The 7449-nt window shown below is 43.6% G+C and overlaps 1 protein-coding gene across 1 annotated transcript in view; it reads right to left on the bottom strand.

The window, feature by feature from the left end:
• The window catches only part of LOC133017921 (contactin-associated protein-like 4), a 54317-nt gene extending 47903 nt beyond the window's left edge, over positions 1 to 6414 (bottom strand). The window contains exon 1 of the mRNA XM_061084176.1: positions 6300 to 6414. The gene's annotated coding sequence lies outside the window, so the exon portion shown is untranslated. The remainder of the gene's footprint in view (positions 1 to 6299) is intronic.
• Between the last annotated feature and the right edge of the window lie 1035 nt (positions 6415 to 7449).

Here is a 7449-nt window from a genome sequence, read left to right on the forward strand (position 1 = left end):
GCCTGCACAATTAAATTTCAGTCGACTGAATGGGCTGCTGCACAATAAAGACACTTTAAACCCTGAAAAGTACACACCATTTGCATATATGTGTGTGTGTGTGTGTGTGTGTGTGTGTGTGTGTGTGTGTGTGTGTGTGTGTGTGTGTGTGTGTGTTAGAGCAGGTCCATGTAGGAAAATGCTTTGTCAGGCCAAAAACAAGACGCAAAGCTAAAACACCAGATGGACGGATTCAGAGGGAGGAGGCTGCTGCTGACCAGAGTCCCACTGAGCACACACACAGACACACACACACACACACACACACACACACACACACACACACACACACACACACACACACACAGACACACACACACACAGAGCTTAAAAGCCACCTGACTGCATATAAACACACAACAATCGCAGATGACAACATAACGTCCTTGGTGAAGGTAGTAATCTGAAATTTGACTGAGGCATTTTCATGCTCCTCAGATGATGAACTCCTTTAACTTGGTCCCACAAACACACACAAACATTTAGCTTCTTTCCTTGTCTTCTCACATTGACGCCCTGGTTGATGACGTCTCTCCGAACCCTCAGTGTTGTGTTGACAGGTTCGAGGAAGAAAAGCTCTGCAGTGAAAACGAATCAGTGTCGGTCTGGTGGCGGCTGGAACATGATCTTAAAAGAGCTAAAGGCCAAAGCTAATAAGCACTTGACTAACAGACGTGTCCGGTGACAGGCGAACAGAGGAGCAGACACTCTGACATTTAGCCGTGGAGGAGAGGAGGAGAAGAGAGAGAGATCAGAGGGAAACGATTCAGAGCTTTGGAGGCGTTACAGAGATTTACTGTGTCCACGCTGTCAGAGGAACTGAAGCTCATATAACTGAGGGGGACTGATGGCTGACGGTCCCAATACCTTTTGTCACGGCTGTCACTTTGAATCACGGAGATCGTCCCATTTGTCTCCTGAGTGTCTGTGGCGCGACCGGACCGAACCACCCACACAGGGGGGGGGGGACAGGTTAATGGAGGTCAGGAGTGTGACATCACTGCTTCCAGTGCCGAGAAGAGGATGAAATGATGGTTGTGGCCAAATTAATCATGGAACAATGAGAGCGTCCCAGTGGGGATGTAAAACCAACTCACCAGGGACGACCTCAGAAACAGGACTGAGGCAGAAATGGTTCTGCTTTGGTAAGGATGTTTAGAGAAGTAATAAAAAACTATATTTTTCTTAGAGATTTTTTCACTATGATCGGATGCAGGGTGTCTCACAGGTCTGGGGATTGAACCAGCAACCTTCCAATCCCAAGTCTGTTTCTCTAAACTTCAGGTTATTGGTTTGCAAGGTTTCTGTCATTTAAAGTTGTTCTTATCACAAGGATGTTTGTTAAAGTCTTTTATGATATTTCGGCTTAACACCACAATCTGAACTGAACAGAGTCAAAGCCCATGATCATGGGATCTGGGATATTTGAGAATAAGAGAAGATGCATCATCCATCTTTATATACAGTTCATGGTGAAGAAGAAGGGACAAAAGAAAGAGATAAACCTGTTTTTTAAAAAGCTGGTTTATGTCTTTAACTGTGAAATAACACAAGGTGAAGTCGGGCCAAGCCTGGCTGCTTCTGGACACTTCACAATGAACAGCGGATGGATGGATAACCAAACAAACGACTATTTCTTCATCAATTATGCACTGATATTCCAGCAGACAGCTAGAGAGAGACAGACAGGTTGACTGAGAGACAGGTGGAAAGAAACGGCCGAGGAGGTAAAAAGAAATTGAAAAGCCGACAGGACGAGTCAGGCAGCTTACGCAGCCCTAAAGACGTGTAACAGGCAGACTGCTATAAGTGCTGTGCACCGAAACGAGCGCTGGTCATTTGCATGAGAATGCAAAGTGTGGAGGGTAATTTCAGGAGGCTGATAACATGTCAGTGGGACAGAGCAGCCGACAGGAGGCTAATGGGCTCGGAGCAGCTCTGACAGCCGGGTGGAAAGCTGCAGGAAGGATTTCCATTCTGCTAAACGTTACACCACAAAACCAGCACTTTGAGAAATATATCTTATTTAAAGTTGAGTACATCTCATTTCATCAAATCCAAGATATATCATCCTGTCAAGATCAAATTGTATTATAGATGATACAACCTTTTTTCAGTGTCACTGTTCTCTGGGAAATGAACCGACCGAGCAACGAACTGGGGTGAAAACATTATCTCAATGTTATTTGGAGCATTTGGTTCTTTTTAAGAAACAGTTAGGGGTTCAGAACATTACATTTGGGTTTATTTATTGCATTAAATCATGTGACCAGGACAAGATAGTGAAACTTCCTGAAAGAAAACTATTGAAAGTGACACTGATGCTATCTGAAACTGAACTGTTGAAAGAGTAGAACATTTTCGGGAAGATTCTTGATTAACAAGCAGTTCTTACACTCTGTTCAAATTACAGAACTCCAGCTAAACTTTAATTCCACCTTCAAAGCTCCGTCCTAATAATGTGGCACAATTATTCCTTTTATGTTCATTTCAATGTAATTGCAGCGGTCTCCCTGATAACGGTCAGCGCACAAAGAAAAGGTTTAAACACGGAGGCTGCTCTTAACGTTTTGTGAGAAGAGCGAACTCACCGGATTAGTTCTCAACGACGAAAAGGGAAATTGCACGGCAGAGTGAAACTAATGATTATAACCAAAGTCAGATTGTACAGAGGACAGGTGGACGGATGGAGACAGATACAGGACGAGAGGAAGTGGAGAAATAAGTTGAGAGAGAGCGAGAGGTGGAATTCAATAGAGGAAGTTAAAAAGTGAGAGGGTTAATATGAGCAGAAGAAAAGAAGGGGCCATTGAGGAGAATAAAAGAGTTGAGTCATTCATCCTCCAGCTTCCTGATAAAAGGCCTTTCATCTCCAACCACTAGACTATCAGGGCTTTTCATTGGCTTCTATTGTCGTGACTGGAGCAGTCAGAGCTGCACGGGGATCGGCTTCGTCAGGTTAAAGGCTGAAGAACAGAGTCACACACGTTACACAACTCCTGCTGGGTTCTGTCAAATGTCAGGCTGTTGAGAGAATAAGAGACAATGTGGTTTCCCTCAAAATGGTACCTGGAACTTTACGCTGCTGGTTTTCTGGAAGGCAAAGTCAGGATGTCTGTCCACCACTTTAATCCAGATTGTAAATTCTCATCAGCTTTTTGTTTGTTTTCGATGAAATGTTGACATTAATGGCTCCATCGATACACGCTACAATTCAGTTTCAAAGAATTCCTTTAGTCAAAACTACTCCTGAAGTTTCCAGCCCCTAAAACGAAGGACTTTGGAAACTGTCACACCGCGGTGAGGTTTGTCTTGTCTTGGGGTTTTTGTCTCGTAACTTCCTGTTTTATTTTGAAATCCTAACTCTCCTCTCCTTTCAGGTCACTTGCCCTTCCTCATGTGTCACCGGTCTGATTGTCTCTGATTGTTTCCACCTGTTCCCTTCACCCTCATGTGCTTATAGTCTGCGTCTCCCCTTTGTCTTGTGCTGAAGTGTTTCGTTCTTGTTCGTGCACCTAAGCCTTACCCACAGTCATTGTTGTTTTTGCCAAAGAGTTTCTTGCTACGCCACGTAAGTTGTTTTCTGTTTCCTCCTTGAGAGTGATTTTTTTGTTTGTTAAAGTTTTCCAGTTTAGCTTTGTTTTGTGTTGTTTGTAAACTGTTTTTCTTCCTCCCTTTTGGAGCGATTTATGTTAAGAGAGATTTAGTTAGTTTGTTGAGCCTCCTGTTTAGGTGAGCCTTTTCTTTTGCCCCATTTATTAGTAGTTTGGTTTTCCTCCTTCGGGAGCGCTTTTGATTTCTTGCTCTTGCCATTTGTTTGTCCTCCTTCGGGAGTGGTTTATATTTAAAAGCTTTTTCTTTTTCTAGTGTATGTTTTGTATTTATTAGGAAGTTCTTTTTCCCCAGTTATTGCTTGCCAAGTATTATATAGATATAGTTAGTGAGATTTTCATAGCCTTCTTGTTTGTCACTCTGCATTGAGGTTCTGAAATCGTTAAAGTGTGCTGGTACGTGATATTCTCTGCTTCTGAGTCCTCATTCCAGTCCAGGCCTGACAGAAACACTATTTTATTTTGAAAAGTACGAAAGAAATCAGACGTATTTTCTGCAACTAAGCAACCGACTGCAGAGTAAACAATCTGCTTCCTATTTACACCAACACAAACATGTCAAGTGAACAAGGACAAAGTTTTTATCTCAAAATATACTTATTAAATTCTCCTCCAGATGAAGCCGGGATATGCATGGTTTCCAGAGGATAAATCTAAATCACGTTACTGATCCCCTGGCTTCTCTTCTGCTGTGGATATTGGTAAATTAGATTGAAATGAGTCAACAATTGTTTTCATTATAAACTTCTTTTCTTGAAGGCATGCCCCTCTAAGGATGAGCTGTAAACACCGGGAAGGTTTCATCTCCACCATCATCCAGAACGTTATTACCTTGTTGAGATGATTAATGTCCACAACAGTCTCCTCCATTATCCAGTTCCACAAGCACATCACTGTTTTATATCCTGAATTACAGTTCTATGATGTATCGCTGCACCAATCTGAAGTGAATAACATGTTAACGTTCACAGCACCTGGATGATTCTTTAGATTTCAATAAGCACCGGGTCTGAACATGTGTAGAGTTACAGGAGATCCCAGCTACAAGCCCGGCTCATTGAACCCTGTGTAAAAGACGCTGTGTAGGTGGAATTCCCAGACTCTGATAAGCTTTGTTCACTCGGTGTGTAAGTGAATTGAGAGCAAAGTTGATCCTCAGAGAACCAGAGGAGGCAGAGTGATACAAGCAGCAGCAGCCAGAGATGGAAATGAGCGGCAGACGTTCATTTATTCATCGATTTCCTCAGCGAAGCAGCTGCGATCGCTCGCTGGGATCCTGCACCGCCAACGCTGCAGAGGTGGAAATGTGACACACGCACCTTTTCCTAATCTGCAGACCAGGAGATTAGGAGAATATATGAATATTGCAGATGTGCGGTGAATGTTAAGCCACGATCATGTGCTGACGAATCAAAGAAATGTAGTTATCGACCATTGTCTATCACATTGAAATTATGTTCTTATCAATGAATCCTCTGTATTTTATTAATCCTTTAACCTCAGCTCTTCTGGAGACAGCAAAGTCGAAGCCAGTGAGCTCTTACATTCTCTAATCTTCTCGTATCACTCCGACCTCTCACCCCGTCACTTCTCAGTACTGACAGAGTCTCATGTTGGTCATGGTCATGCGGAGAGGCGTTGGACTAGTGGCAGAAACTTGGACTATGGGCAGAAAAGGTCTCTGGTTCGACTCCACGGAGAAACAACAAAAAGACGAACCTGGATTGATCTATCAAAAAATACTATTCTCCCTACCCTGTCTAGTGCCCCTGAGCAAGGCACCTTACTCCCCCAACATCTGCTCCCCGGGCGCCGGACATGGCTGCTCACTGCTCTGTGTATCTGGTACCAGATGGGTTAAAAGCAGAGGTTAAATTTCCCTCCTTGCATGAGTGTGCTTGTGCATGTCTGTGCATGTGTTTGGGACAAATAAATGTATCTTAATCTTAATCTCTGTTTCAGGTAAATGGAATAATTCTACTACACCTAAAGATGATTTTAAGTCAGCAAACTGCATCTTCAAAAGTATGATTCATGCTGTTTGAGTCCTGTGTAAGCAAAGAGTCAGATCTGCAAACGAAGGGAGAGACGCCCGGCAGCAGAAAGACGGGAGCTTTAAACTGCAGCGTCCTCCCGGCTCATCTCTGCTTTAGTTTCCCAGGTGGTGCAAATCACTCCCGTCTCTGCCTCCCAGCGGATTCTGGGTTTAGATGTCAGGATGAAGCAGCGGAGCCTGTTCTCTGCAGGAAGCTCAACAACAAAACATGCTCTTCATTTAGTCAGAGCCTCTCATCAGCATCCAGCACAGGACTCCCTGCTGAGCTCTCATGCTGGACCAGGAAACAAATTCACATTTATCTTTCTGGCATAAACTCTCATTACAAATAGCAGCCAAAGAGAATAAGGGCTGTCTCGTCTCGGGGAAATTATTTTTGATCCTCTGTCTCCTCTGTTTCCGTCTAATCGAGTCACCAGCGAGTTTCCTGTCAGGGAAAAACTTTCCTGTATGTTGTGTTTTGTGTTTTTTGTTCAAACAAAGTTCCTCCTCCACTGGCAGAGGAGCGATCTGGCTCTGCTTCCTCTCTGTTGTGTCTTTCTCACAAACACGTCAACATCATCACGTCTCTGTGAGTCAAACCTGCTCCTCACCTTCTCTCCTGTTGAGTTTGGCGAAGCCGGGTGCGTGGCTGCTGGACAGGTGGGAGGAGCTTCTGAAGGAGGACGGCGGCAGGTTGGACACCAGCGCGCTGTCACACACGTCTGTCGACCAATAAGAAAGGAGAAAAGAAATCAAACTTAGTTACAGAATCAATTCACAGCTGCTCAGATATGATGAAGTTACCGTTGTCGGCCCTTGTCTTGAACTGTAAAGTGTGTTGAGTCGATATGACTATAAATGTGGTATTTAAATACATTTAAACCATCAAAATCATTTGTTTCCTTAGTGAAATGACAAACACAACTTTTCTCAATCCCTTATGACATTTCCATTGTTTTATCTTTAAGTCAAATCACAATCAGACAATTTAGCTGCAATGTTTCCAGGACTTTATCGTTAAATAAGCCTCCAGAGCTTCACTGCAGGGGTAAACTCTTCTGCAGCCAAATAAGAAACTTGGCTTGCAGAGATTGCATTCCAACAATTGAGAACGAACACAAACACACACATGCACGCACACACACACACACACACACACACACACACACACGCACACAAACACTTTAGTATCCACAGATAACCTCACAGGAACACCCATTCAGAGTGAAAGAAACTAATTTAAGTGCCACAGAAGTGCAGAAGTGCCACAAAACTAATTCAGAGCGCGGCAGCACCTTGAGGGTCAGAGGAGCAGAACCACAGGAGGAGACTCAGGAGTTATCAGGCTGGAGCATCCTATTCCTTTAGCTTCAGTAAACCGGGTGGTGCATTTTGTAGAGTCACATTAGTGAAAACAAGTGGGTTGATACGGAAAAGTATCTGTCTACAGTACGAGAGACGTTCATGAATCATAGAAGCAAACGGATGGAAGCCTCCAGCCTCTTCTGCAGGGTGGAGGCTTCCAAGATCAATAGTAAAAACCAAACTGAGGATATCAGACGCTGCAGGAGATTATTCTCCGTCTCTTTTACCCTCGGTGAAAAACTGTTGAATTGTTAAAAAAAACACTCGGACTAGAGATCAGTGATGCTGCCAGATGAAAGTCTCTTATCTCCAAATCATCAGAACTCTGCAGGACCGAAGTTTCAGAGTCTTTCAAGTCCGGTTCTCACAGATTCATGAGACCAAAAGGCTGCGATT

Source organism: Limanda limanda, chromosome 13, assembly GCF_963576545.1.
Source record: "Limanda limanda chromosome 13, fLimLim1.1, whole genome shotgun sequence".
In the NCBI taxonomy this organism is placed as follows: Eukaryota; Metazoa; Chordata; class Actinopteri; order Pleuronectiformes; family Pleuronectidae; genus Limanda; species Limanda limanda.